The sequence below is a fragment of the Protopterus annectens genome, chromosome 8.part0, assembly GCF_019279795.1.
Source record: "Protopterus annectens isolate FY-2018-M chromosome 8.part0, PAN1.0, whole genome shotgun sequence".
In the NCBI taxonomy this organism is placed as follows: domain Eukaryota; kingdom Metazoa; phylum Chordata; order Ceratodontiformes; family Protopteridae; genus Protopterus; species Protopterus annectens.
In genome coordinates, this window is record NC_056741.1 from 489,636,904 (window position 1) to 489,650,656 (window position 13,753).

Genomic DNA, 13,753 nt, shown 5'->3' on the forward strand with positions numbered 1-13,753 from the left:
TATATATAAAATAATACCCCATAAAAAACATATTTTTACAAAGTCATTGATTGTGTAAAAAATACAACAGTAAACATCTGATCCTTAAAAGTTTTATTAAAGCTTAGCTGCCCTAAATTTTTATACTAAATTAATTGATACTGATTCATTCATGACCAGGGTCATGTAGTATTTAATCTTAGTTGCAGTGACAACTCTTTATTCTCCAGCTTTGTCTCCATGGCTCCATGTATGAAGTGCCAGGATAAATTGCATATTGCAGGCATGTTGCGGCTTCTATGCCACACTGCCGTCACAACCTATAAGTATCCCCTCACGTAGTTCATGCATTATTTGAGTTTGAAACATGCAATGCAAATGAATGCCATTATTTATACAATGTCTTAAATAAAACTGGATGAATCCATACAAACTGCATTGAATAATGAGACCCTGTAGGTTTTTATTCCTTTAAAATGATCTCCTGTTATGAGACATTAAGGTATACTATACAAAGCAAACAGCATGATATTATATTGTACTGTATTATCTTTACTGAGTTATAAATATGCTTTATTAGTTTCTAAAATGCAAATATATACAAAAGCCACATAGTGAACCTTATTGTTATGCCACAATTGATGTGTACTTGAAATCAACACTCTCTTCCGAATATCAAATTTAATTCAGGATAAAACTATAATGCTAGTAAAAAGCATATTCCTGGAGCAGGTAAAACTTCATTAATCAGTACAGTCTTTATTCAAATCCAGTGGAAAGATACATGGATGAGCACTTTCAAAGAAACTTCATCAGATGTGATACAAAAAAAAAAAAAAAATTAAACTAAAAAATACACACATAAGAATCTTGAGCAATCTCTGTGTCCTGGGACTGGTATAATGTAAACATGAATGCAAGGATTAATCTTAGAAAGATAGGCCAATCAGAGTGGTAGGAAACAGGACCTATTCTCTATGCAATGCTAAGCTTTCGGGTCCTAGTGGTAGTCTGGATTGGTAAAGTCTGTACATGATTAGCATGAGTGTTATCCCAGTGCTTGAGAACCATCCTACTCAATGCTGTTTGAGTAAAAAGAGGAGTGCACCAACACCATAATGCATGCATAATGAGAGAATGCTGGTAGGTCTGGATCATGGGCTGAAATGGTAATGCCTAGTGTAGTCAGCACTAAACCAGACCAGAAAAAGCAGATCTTTGATGATCAAGTGTGGGCAGTTCTGAGCTTGTCTTAAAAAGAACGACAGGAACCAAGAGATGAAAAACAAAGGCAAGAGTAGCATATACTGAGAAACAAGATAACCTTGAAAAGTGCCCTAATAATATTCATAATCAGTTAAAATACAATAGACTACAAAAAATAGAATGCTATGTGCATAAAGTTTATAAAGAAAAAGAACACATCAAAATGAATAAGTTAGAAATAATAACCATCACTACAGATTACTTTTATGAGCTACCTTTCTTAGGAAAAGAATTAAGATACTATGATCTCATTTCTTGCACTGGTAGGAGAGGAGGCAATGCCTTCTACTTCATGACAATTTAACCTCTAGTAAACTCCAGAACTGGCTGAACTTCGGGTAAACCATATAAACTTTAGAAAGGCACAATCAGAAGAGGACACTTTAAGTAAAGAAAAGGAAAATATAGCTAGAATTGTAAGAGAAGAGAATGAACAAAATGTTTCCATTTTATACCAATACATTGATTTATAAAATGATCTATTATACAGAGGAAGTAACATGTCAATTATTAGTGCCCAACCTTTTCAGACACCTACTGATGAGGTTAATACATAATTATGCACTTGGATGACACTAAGAATGGGCAGGACTAAAGTATGGATCTTAGTAAAGTTTTACTGGCCAGGGATAATGAAATAAGTCAAGAACTTTTGTGACAGATGCCCTGAATACCTGAAGACAGTCTGTCACCAAGCTGTCAATAATCCTTTGATCAAAAGCATGTTATCAAGGTGTCACTTGAATGTATTGTTATGGTCACTGTTTGGCCATTTTTTTTAAATATAAATCCAGTAATGGATTTCAATGCATTTTGGGTACTTTGGGACTATGCAGCTAAGTACTCTAAGGCTATTATCTGTGTACGGCTAATGCTAGATCGATAGCTAGTGAGAAAGTTTTATTATTGTGCAGGGTATGATTAGTTAAAGAAACACTTTCTAACCGGGTTCTCATTTTATGCTCAGGAAAATGCACTGACTCTGTCAATGACTTAAGGTTGAGCAATTAAAAATCTGAGTGTACCATTCCCAGACGACTGATGGATTATTATACCATGATCCCCCCAAAACGTGCACGCTGATTGGCCAGCGTGCCCGTTGTAAATCGAGTTATACTAATGGAAAAAGGTCCGGTCGCCCGGACTTTTTTCCATTAGTATAACTCTACTGTCTCGCTATGTTAAATGGGTTTAACATAGCGAGACAGCTTTAAAATAAGCAACGGAGATCTCCGTTGCTTATTTTAAAGCTGTCTCGCTATGTTAAACCCATTTAACATAGCGAGACAATGTTTTAAAAAGCAACGGAGAAAGCAAGATCTCCGTTGCTTATTTTAATGTCGCTATGTTAAATGAGTTTAACATGGCGAGACAGTTTAAAAATAAGCAACGGAGATGTCCGTTGCTTATTTTAAAACTGTCTTGCTATGTTAAACTCATTTAACATAGCGAGACACTAAAAAACAACGGAGATCTTGCTTTCTCCGTTGCTTTTGCTCACAGCTCTGATGTACTGCGCAGGCGCCAGTACATCAGAACTGCCGGATGCCAGACATCTGCGGAAGGGCAGTAAACAGGCATTATACTATGCCATTATTTAAGAAAAGGAATAGTTTCTTTTCTTAAATAATGTCATATATAGCAATAACCACTTCTGGGTGTGGTAATGCTAAATTTACCCACGGTCGGCTTTGTTTGGTCCTCGGGCTTCGCCCTCGGGACCAAACCACGCCAACCGTGGGTAAATTTAGCATTACCCACACCCAGGCGTGGGTTATTGCTATAATAACACATTTTAACCAAGTATTACATTTGATGCAGTGGACAGCTATTGAAGAAAATGGTTAAAAACTAGGTCCAGGTTACAACCTTATTGCCTGCTTGCTTGAGTACCACATGCCAGACAATGTTCAGTACTTCAGAAATGTTATACAGCAGGGATCCTCACCATGATGGTTACTGAAAGAGAAACTTGGGAAGATGAGAAAAAACACATTGTCATATGACATTACATCAACTTACTAGAAAGCCTGAAAGTGGAGAGGCCCATCATAAAGTTGCATGTGGAAACCTCCCATTAAGTGTAAAACTGGTAAAACATTTAGGTTATAGCACTGGTGGGAGGATTATTAAGCTCCAGGAAAATCTCTGAAGCTGTGAAGAACTGGCCTATTCCTGGCACTACAAAACAAGTGAGGGCATTCCTGAAGTCAGGTAAATACTATCAGACACGTGTATCCTACTTTGTATCAATAGCTTGTCTTTTCACACATTTGACCAAATATAAGATGCACCCAAGAGGAAGAGAATAGCTGAGACAGACAATGCTTTTAATCAGCTAAAGACAATGCCATGTTTACGGCCTGTATTAACCTATTTATATTTCAATAGTACTATTATACTATAGAGTAATAGGGCAGAAATAGCCTTAGTGTCAGTCTTATCACAGATCTTTGATGGGGAGAAATATCCAGAAGGCTTTTTGAGTCATTACTGAGTGCAGCACATAACCAGATATTTCACTATTGATCAGTAATGCTTATCAATCAAGTGTACACTATTTATCTTCTTGGATGAGACTTTATATTGCTTACAGACTACGTCCAACTGTCATGGCAGAATAGATAGGAAGACAGGAACACAAAATTACAAAGGTGGGTAATATCACTGCAACATTTTAAATTCATGATGAAACACAAACCATAATGCAGATGGCCTGTTTAGGGCTTGCAGTCCACCTACTAGGCCTGAAACTGAGGGTTTCAAACTCAATGTGACAATGAATAGTTGTTTTTCCTAGAAGGATGCTGCAAAATGATGTAAATATTGTGCACAAATTTTGTTATTAAAACTGCTGCTTTAAAATGATGTACAAATTGCCTACAATAGCTGTAAATAAACAGCTGCTTTAAGTAATCAGGTACCACTGAGTATGAGGGAGGGAGGATTTCCACATGGTTCCGGTAACAGATCCAATTTATAAATCGCAGTATTAGGCCTCTCATAGAAGGAAATTGTGCGCCTGAAGCTTCAGCCCGGGGTAGATGTGTTGCAGTAAGAAGAATTACTGTAAATTATACCCAAAGAAATTTGAACATCTTCCTGTGAAGGAATCAAGAAAGAAAAGACCTATTTGGAAACGTACTTGCTGTGCACATTAATTCCTGCTCCAGAACAGAACTGCAGGCAGTTTTGTGAGAGACTGATTTCCTTTGTTTATAGGACTCTGACACTTTGAAAGAAAGAAGGTATGCTGGTTGGTTTTCCTTTCATTTCCTTTACTGAAAATTATTTCCTTTGGTGTATTCATTTGTAGGAGGAGGCTGCACTACTGACTTTTGTTCATAGGTTCATAGGTCCATACTAGGCTATCTGCCCTGGGGCATTTATAAGCCTAGTCCGATTGTGTTTGGCTTACGCCACCCCTTAATTTGAGTATACTGTGCCCTTTTTAAAGTTTAGTTTACTGTGCCTCTGTCTAATAGTGACACGGAAATAATCCCCGGGACAAACTTACAATCCCCCATCCACTCATCAAGATTCTTCTTGAAGAGAGTCAGTGAGGTGCTCTGCCTAACATGAATTGGAATTCTATTCCAGAGTGAAGGGAGCCTCTGGGTTATGAATCTGTCCCTCCAGCATGTTCTATTTATTTCTGTGCTGAGGTTCAAGTCCCTCGAGCGTGTGGCTCTAAGGGATTTAGATTTACTGAGGTGGAGCATGTCCATTAATTCTGGGTTGGGCATAGCTTTATATGTCAGGCATAGATCACCTCGAAATAGGCGGTATGCAACTGAGTAGAGCTGGAGTATTTTTAACTGAGCAGCATATGGCATCTGTTTGAGTCCCTTGATCCTCCTGGTGAGGTACTTTTGGGGTCTTTCTAATTGCTGCAGGTGTCGGGTAAGGTACATCACAAAGGGGGCACTGTATTCTATGATGGACCTGATGAGGGATGAATAAAGGGGCACGACTACCTCTCTTGATCTAGATGTGAATCCTTTCATGATGAGGTGGGTTATGTTGAAGGTCTTTCTAACCACTTTGGCAATGTGGTTGTCAAAGGAGAGATTGCTATCAACTTGGGTCCCCAGATCCCTAATTACTTTCTCTGTACTTAATGGGTTACCACCTATGTGGTAATTTGTGGGCACATTGTTTTTGCCAAAGGGTATGACTATACACTTTTTGGCATTTAGCTTCAGACCATGGCTCTGGCACCAGTTATCCATCTCTGCGAGACCTTTTTGAAGGATGTTTGTGTCAGCTGGAGAGTCGATTATGGCACCCAGTTTGCAGTCATCTGTGAACTTGGTGAGCCATAGTCCTCCCACATTGGCCTGTACCTCAGAAAAGTAAATACAGAACAAGAGAGGTCCCAGGACAGAACCTTGTGGGACACCACTTGTGACCGGTTTCGAGTCTGACATGGCTCCAGCAACTCTGACTCTGTGGGTTCTGTCTTTGAGCCAGTTTGCGACCCATCTTGTGACATAGGGGTTTATATTTAGGCTGGATAGCTTATCTATGATGTCCGAGTGAGGTCCAGATAGGCTGTGTGGACTACCTTCCCTTCATCTATGGCCTTGGTGACTGTTTCGAAGAAGTCGACCAGGTTCAAAAGGCAGGATCTGCCCTTGATGAAGCCAGATTGGGTAGGATCTAGTGTCTGTAGGTCCCCAAAGTCTTTGTTTATGAGTTACATGATGATCCTCTCCATAGCCTTGCAGACTAGGCTAGTCAGGCTTATGGGGCGATAGTTTCCAGGGTCCGTAGAGGCGCCACCTTTGTGGAGTGGGACCACTGTTGCTGTACGCCATTCTTTGGGCACATATCCTTTAGTGAGGCTGAGATTGTACAGCAGTTTTACTTGAGGGATTAGTTCTTCTTGGAGTTCATGTAGGACGCAACCCGGGACGCCATCTGGTCCCATGGAAGCAGTGTTTTTTGCTTTGGAGAGGGCGGCCTTCACCTGAGCATCGGAGATGTTTGGGAGGCTGCACTCTGCTGGGATAGATACTTGCTCTTTTGGGGGGGAGGGGGTGGAGAAGTTTACACTGAACCTGTCTGCCAGGATATTGGCGATGTCTGTGGGTTCAGTGTATTTTTTGTTGTTTAGAATCAACTCAGAACAAGTCTGGGAGTTGCGTCCCAGGTTCCTAACATAACTGAAAAAAGCCTTATAATTGTCTTTAGTGTCCTGTGCAATTTTTCTCTCGAAGCTGGCCTTGGAGGATTTTATGAGCGATCGTAATTTTTTGCTAGTACTGATCAGAGATGCCTTCCCTTTTAGGGATTTTGCTCTATCATGTAGTAGCTTCCTCCTTCTGTTATACAGTTTATTTATGGCTGGGGTCCACCAGACTGGGCGCCTGCCTTTGGATGATTGGGTCTTGATTTTGTTTGGGATAGCATGATCCATGCATTCCTGGAGATGTCCGTAGAATGTGTTTATATATGCTTCTGCAGTTTGGGCCATAGTTTCCACTGGCCCTGGGGCCTTGAAGGATTCCACTTCGGTTTTGAGAAGTGTGAAGTTTGCTTTTGAGAAGTTTTTCACTGTGGTTTTCTGGGCTGGGGGTGGGGTCGGGATGTGGATATCCAGTGAAATTAATTTATGGTCTGATCTTACCAATGAGGGATATACTTCTGGTATGGAGCATAGAGTCCCCATGTTGGTAATGATCAGGTCAAGTATGTTTTCCCCTCTTGTGGGAGTGGTGACTAGTTGTTCCATAGCATTTGAGTTTATAAATTCCAGGAACCTTTGGGCTAAGGTGCTGGGGCTTGAGTAATGCTCCCAGTCTATGTTTGGGTAGTTGAAGTCGCCCAATATAATGGTGTTCGGAGAGATCTTCATGTTCTCCAATGTTTTCAGGAAAGCCGAGTGGGATTCCTGACTTTGAGAGGGTGGTCTGTAGGATGCTATAAACTGAAAAGCAGTCTTGTCCAAGAAAAAGGAGGTGGATACTCCAAGACAATCGAAGCCAACCAGGAACTCAAACCAAAGTTAAAATAAAAATATATACTATAGCATATGTTGCTTTTTATAGAGTTTTTGTATATAATGTACATATATTTTTCTTTTTCTTTAGTGTCCCCCCCCCCCTTTTCACACACTTTTTACACTTTTTTATTTATTTCCATTTATATGTATATTTATTTTTATGTTTATTGTTTGTGTACTTTTCATTTATTGGTCATACACATTTAGTAATGTTTTTTAGGAATGTTTTCTAAGTGACAACTTTTATTGTCTTTTTTGTAGTTTTAGATATAAAGATGTTTTTAGAGATGCTCTTCATGTGACAATTTCTATTGCTCCTACTGGTTGTTTTGAATGCACATATTTTATTGGTTGGTTCTGTGTATTTAAGTGGAGTAAGCACATTTGTTTTTTATTAAAGTCTGATGAAGCATTCTGAGCAACGCGAAAGCGCTTACTGTCTTCAGGAATAAAAGAATTTTTATTTTAACTTTGGTTTGAGTTCCTGGTTGGCTTCGATTATCTTTTAGTATCCACCTCCCTTTTCTTGGACTTCACTATTTTGTATGAGGTGATACCTTACCCTGTCTGTGTCTCTTCTTTTTCAATGAAAAGCAGTCTTGCCCACTGTCAGTTGCACATGGATGGTCTCCGATACTTCGTGCAATACCACTAACCTGGAGGTGTGGATATCCTTGATAAATATGGAAACTCCCCCTCCTTTTGTGGTTCGGTCCGGGTTTTGGGGCCGAAAAGCATGATATGAGGTATAACCTGGTAGTGCTGGGGTGCTCTCTGGAGCCTTGAACCAGGTTTCTTTCACTGCACAGATATCGATGTTCTCCATACTGAGGAGAGCTTTGAGTGCGTGCATCTTGAGGTTAAGACTTCTGGCGTTTAGCAGCATTACCCTTAGTTTCTGGTTCCTTGTGCTGTCTATGGAGGTGGGTTTGACTTTTCAGCCTTGCCTAAGAAAGGCACTATGGGGGTGGCAAGAGCCTTTGCCAATATCCAAAAGCCCAGGGGTGACAGGTGCAAGCCGTCCCTAGCGAAGCAACGTGGCTTGTCGAGCATGTCATCTCAGGCTGACAGACACTGGATCCCCTTTGAATGACACCAACATTTTAGCCAATTGTTAAAATCGATCATTTTGTCTTTATACTGTGGCATCATTCTAGGTGAGGGTAAGATGCTGCTCAAGGTCAGGGTCATACTGGCCTGGGCTACATGATCAGAGAGCTCCTCTATGTCTCTTTTCATGTAGTCGAGGGAGGTACGTCTCAGGTCATTCACGCCAGCATGTACAATTAATCCGTGTTTAGTTTATGAACCCATTGACCTTGGTGCATTTTATATATTTATATCTTATTTATATCTATCTCTCTTAATATATATATATATATATATATATATATATATATATATATATATATATATACATGTGGGATACCTATTTAATTTCGAAATACTGAAATCCGGAATTTTAGTATTTCGAAATTAAAATACCAAAGTCTTGAAATACCAGTTCGGGGATTTTGAATTAGCGCTTCTGGTGTTGTGGTGTATGAATGGTAAGATGTTCATAGGTAAGTACTAGGCTATCTGTCCAAGGGCGTTTATAAGCCTAGCCAGAATGTGTTGGCTTTCGCTACCCCCTTAGACTAGTTCCCTGTGCCTCTGTCCAGCAGAGCCATTAGTTCAATGCGCCATTGTCCAGCAGAGCAACTGCAGTGTAAATTTTCTGTTTCCCATCCACCCGTCAAGGTTTTTCTTGAAGAGTGTTAATGAGGGGCTCTGCCTGATGTATATTGGAATCCTGTTCCAAAGCATTGGGAGTCTCTGGGACAGGAATCTATCCCTCCAGCATGTCCTATTTATCGTTGTGGTGAGGTTTATATCTCTAGAGTGTGTGGCTCTCTGGAATTTGTTTTTTTTAGGTGAAGCATGTCCATCAATTCTGGGTTGGACAGGGCCTTGTATGTCAGGCAGAGATCACCTCTGAGTAAGCGGTATGCAACCGAGTACAGCTGGAGTTTCTTCAGTCGGGCTACATAGGGCATCTGTTTGAGGCCAGTAATCCTCTTGGTGAGGTACTTTTGTGGTCTTTGCAGCTGATGCAGGTGTCTTGTAAGGCACATCCCAAATGGAGCGTTGTATTCTATGATGGGTCTAATGAGTGATGAGTAGAGAGGCACAATAACCTCTTTTGTTTTAGATGTTAACCCTTTTGTGATTAGGTGGGCCACATAGAAGGATTTTCTAACCACTTGGGTCCCTAGATCTCTTATTACATTTTCTGTATTTAGGGAACTACCACCTATGTGGTAGTTTGCGGGTACTTTATTTTTTCCAAAGGGGTTGACTATGCACTTTTTGGCATTTAGCTTGAGGCCATGATTTTGACACCAGGTATCCATCTCAGTGAGACCCTTCTGGAGGGTATCTGTATCAGCCAGAGAATCAATTATGGCCCCTAGTTTGCAGTTGTCTGCGAACTTGGTCAGCCATAGTCCTCCTATGCTTGCCTGTACCTCTGAGAAGTATATACTGAACAGGAGGGGTCCTAGGACTGAGCCCTGGGGATGCCACTTGTAACTGGTTTAGAGTCGGACATAGAGCCTGCAACTCTCACCATGTGGGTTCTATCCATGAGCCAGTTGGCAACCCATCTCGTGACGTAGGGGTTTATGTTCAAGCTGATGAGCTTGTCTATAATACTAGAATGAGGAATGGTGTCAAAAGCCTTTGTGAAGTCTAGGTAGGCTGTGTGGACCTCCTTTTCCTTTGTCTAATGCCTTGGTAACTGTCTCAAAGAAGTCCACCAGGTTTATCAGGGTGAGTTTGGGTATGTATGTATGTGTATGTCTGTTGGTTAGGGGCTTTAGTGTCTGTCAGTGTGTGCTTTGACTGTGATGTGTGTGTGTGTGTGTGTGAGGGTGTGTACAATGTGTGGGAGTGAGTTGCTTGTGTGTGTCTGACTCTGCGATCTTGGAGTTAGTATATATAAGTAGGGGGGTGTGGGGCTGTGCCCCCCCCCACATGGGGGGGTGCAGGGAGGCGCTTATCTGTAGTGTAGGATGTTATATTTGAGTTGGGGAGGAAGGTGTGTGTATGTGTTTTTGTTCATAGGTTCATAGGTTCATAGGTTCATACTAGGCTATCTGCCCGAGGGCATTTACAAGCCTAGCCCATAGTTTTGTGGCTTACGCCACCCCTTTAGTATGGGGAACTATACCCATTATTTTGCTGTGCCTCTGTCGAGCAGTGACACTGAGGTAATCCCTGGGGTATATCTGCGATCTCCCATCCATTGGTCAAGATTTCTCTTGAACAAGGCCAGCGAGGTGCTCTGCCTCACATATACCGGGATTTTATTCCACAGCATAGGGAGCCTTTGGGTGATGAATCTATCCCTCCAGCACGTCCTATTAATAGCAGTGTCGAGATTTAAGTGTCCCGCCCTTGTGGCTCTGATGGATCTAGATTTTTTGAGGTGAAGCATATTCATCAAATCTGGGTTTGACATGGCCTTGTATGTTAGGCAAAGGTCACCTCTGAGCAAGCGGTAAGCGACTGAATAGAGCTGGAGTTCTTTCAGTCGGGCAGCATAGGACAGATGTTTGAGACCCTTTATCCTTTTGGTGAGGAACTTTTGTGGCCTCTCCAGCTGCTGCAAGTGTCGGGTCAGATACATTCCGAATGAGGCATTGTACTCAATCATTGGTCTGATGAGTGATGAGTATAGGGAGACTATGACCTCCCTTGATCTAGATGAGAATCCCTTCATGATAAGGTGGGCAATGTAGAAGGTCTTCCTAACTACTTTAGCTACATGGGTGTCGAATGACAGACTACTATCAACCTGGGTCCCCAGGTCCCTGATAACTTCTTCTGTGCTCAGTGGATTGCCACCTATTTGGTAGCTAGGGGTAACCTTGTTTTTCCCGAAGGGTATGACTATGCATTTTTGGCATTTAACTTTAGGCCATGGCTCTGGCACCAGTTATCCGTTTCTGTGAGACCCTTCTGAAGGATATCTGTGTCAGATGTGTTTTCTACTATGGCCCAGTTTGCAGTCATCTGCAAACTTTGTCAGCCATAACCCTCCTGTGTTTGCTTGTACTTGGAAAAGTAGATGCCAAACAAGAGTGGGCCTAGGACTGAGCCCTGTGGTACACCACTTGTGACAGGCTTTGAGTCTGACATGGCGCCAGCAACTCTAACCCTGTGGGTTCTGTCACTCAGCCAGTTTGCAACCCATCTTGTGATGTATGGGTTAACATTTAAGCTGATGAGTTTTTCAATGATACCGAATGGGGTATTGTATCGAAGGCCTTCGCCAGATCGAGGTAGGCTGTATGGACTGCCTTTCCCTCATCAATGGCTTTGGTGACTGTTTGAAAAAGTCAACCAAGTTTAGAAGGCATGATCTGCCTTTGACAAAGCCAAACTGGGATGGATCCAAAGTCTGCAAATTCCCTATGTCTTTATTTATGAGGTCCATTATGATCCTCTCCATGGCTTTGCAGATAAGGCTTGTCAAGCTAATGGGCGGTAATTTCCAGGGTCTGTGGAGGCACCGCCTTTGTGAAGTGGGACCACAGTTGCAGTGCGCCACTCCTGGGTACGTATCCAGAGGTAAGACTATGATTAAACAGCTGTCCTAGCTGTGGGTTTAATTCCTCGTTGAGTTCGTGGAGCACACAGCCGGGGACACCATCAGGTCCCATGGATGCTGTGTTTTTGCTTTGGAGAGAGCAGTTCTCACTTGGGCGTTGGAGATGTTTGGGGGCTGCAATCGCTTGGTATAGATATCTCTCCTTTTGGGGGAGGGAGAAGTTTGCACTGAACCTGTCAGCCAGTATGTTGGCAATGTCTGTAGGATCAGTAATCTTCACATCATTTTGAACTAGTTCTGAGCATATCTGGGAGTTTCCTCCCAGGTTTCTAACATAGCTAAAGAAGGCCTTATGATTGTCTTTTGAGTCTTTAGCTATTTTTCTCTCAAAATTTGCTTTGGATGATTTTATGAGAGCTCTTAGTTTTTACTTATAGTGATCAAGGGTGTCTTACCTTTTAAGGATTTTGCTCTATCTTGTAGTAGCTTCCTCCTTTTGTTGTAGAGTTTGTTTATGGCTGGGGTCCACCAGACTGGACGCTTGCCTTTGGTACAAAGAGTCTTTGTTTTGCTTGGGATTGCCTTATCCATGCAGTCCTGCAGGTGCTGGTAGAAGGCATTTGTAAGTGATTCAGCGGCTTGAGTACTGTTTTCCGCCAGCTCGGGGGCCTTAAAGGAGACCACACTAGTCTTTAGAAGTGTGAAGTCGGCTTTCGAGAAGTTCTTTACTGTGGTCTTTTTTATTTCAGGTGGGGGTGGGATGAGGACCTCCAGCAAGATTAGTTTGTGATCTGATCTCACCAGTGAGGGGTATACTTCCGGTGTTGAACATTGTGCTCCCATGTTCGTGATGATGAGATCAAGTATGTTTTCTCCTCTTGTGGGGATGGTGACTAGTTGTTCCATGGCATTTGAGTTTATGCATTCCAGGAACTTTTGGGCTAGGGTGTTTGGGCTTGAGTAGTGTTCCCAGTCTATATTAGGGTAATTGAAGTCACCTAGTATGGTGGTCTTTGGTGATACATTTATCCCCTCTAGTGTTTTCAGGAAGGCCATGTGAGGTTCCTGAGTTTGTGAGGGTGGCCTGTAACATGCTACAATTTGCAGAGCAGTCTTGCCTATGGTTAATTGCACCTGGATGGTCTCCGATGCATCGTGCGTTGCCACCAGTCTTGAGGTGTGGGTGTCCTTGATGAATATGGATACCCCCCTCCTTTCTTGGTATTGTCCGGATTTTGGGCCGGAACGCATGATAAGAGGTAAAACCTGATAGTGCTGGGGTGCTCTCAGGAGCCTTGAACCAGGTTTCTGTCACTGCACAGACATCGATGTTCTCCATACTGAGAAGGGCCTCGAGTGCGTGCATTTTGAGATTTAGACTTCTGGCATTGAGCAGCATTACCCTTAGTTTTTTCCTTTTTGTGTTCTAGGGTGGTAGGTTTAGAATTTGAGCCTTGCCTAAAAAAGGCACTATGGGGTGGCAAGAGCCTTTGCCAATATCCGGAATCCCAGGGGTGACAGGTGCAAGCCGTCCCTTGCGAAGCAGCGTGGCTTGTCCAGCATGTCATCCCAGGCAGACAGACATTGGATCCCCTTTGAATGACACCAGAGTTTAAGCCAATTGTTAAAGCTGATCATCTTATCTCTGTATTGTGGCATCATTCTTGGTGAAGGTAGGATACTGCTCAAGGTCAGGGTCATACCTGCCTGGGCTACATAATCAGAGAGCTCCTCAATGTCTCTTTTCATGTAATCCAAGGAGGTACGTCTCAGGTCGTTTACACCAGCGTGGACAATGACTGAGTCGTATTTGTACCTGCTGTTGAGAGACCTGAGTGCTTGCGTTATGTGGCGGATTCTAGCGCCCGACAGGCAGCTTACTGTGACCTTCTCCTTACTCAGTC